We start from the raw sequence: 736 nt of genomic DNA, 5'->3' as shown, positions 1-736 counted from the left end.
TATGTACATGCAGGCTTTTTAAAACGATGTTACAGCCCCCCAAAATAAGGACACCATCTTCTTCTCAAATATGATTACTCTGTGTGATGTTTCTGTACACCTACATATTACTTCAAAGGAAAACTCATCCGACTGTCATAACGGGAAGGATCGCAGCCGCCAGGCCTACATAAACCTCCATGTAAGCTGCTTCCGCCAGCAGATTTTTGGTTTTAATACCAATTTTTGGGGGCTGCCGTCATATTCTGCAGGATACAACGTCCCTTTTCTTTTTGGAAACAAGAAATAGTGGTCATCTAGCCATCCAAACACCCTCAAACGTCCTGGTTGAAGGAGTAGAGCACCCCTACTCCTTGATACCACCTTTCAAAAGAAGAGGGACCTTATCTCTGCAGAAAGGAGGGGCAGGTTTTTGGTTGTTAGCAGTTTTTTTTTTTTTTTTTAAACGGGTGCTAAAGTTGGAGGTATCCTGAACTGATCGCTCTCCAGGAAATTATTCAAATGTGCTGCACTGTGATGTAGATAAGGAACAGAAGAGAAACCTGGACAGAGAAAAGGCATTTCAAGCCAATCGGGAGCAGTGCCTTCTGTGGGAAAACGGCACTCCCTATGGGAGTGGATTTGGAAATTTGGAACAAAACAAACAAAAAAAATTTTTTTGTAAATGTCCTTTTAAGAAGTCCTCTCTAAAGCACCAATAACAGAGATGGAAAAAGCTCACAGAGACAAAAGGAGA

The sequence above is a fragment of the Odontesthes bonariensis genome, chromosome 21, assembly GCF_027942865.1.
Source record: "Odontesthes bonariensis isolate fOdoBon6 chromosome 21, fOdoBon6.hap1, whole genome shotgun sequence".
NCBI classification, from domain to species: Eukaryota; Metazoa; Chordata; class Actinopteri; order Atheriniformes; family Atherinopsidae; genus Odontesthes; species Odontesthes bonariensis.
This window is presented reverse-complemented; position numbering follows the sequence as displayed.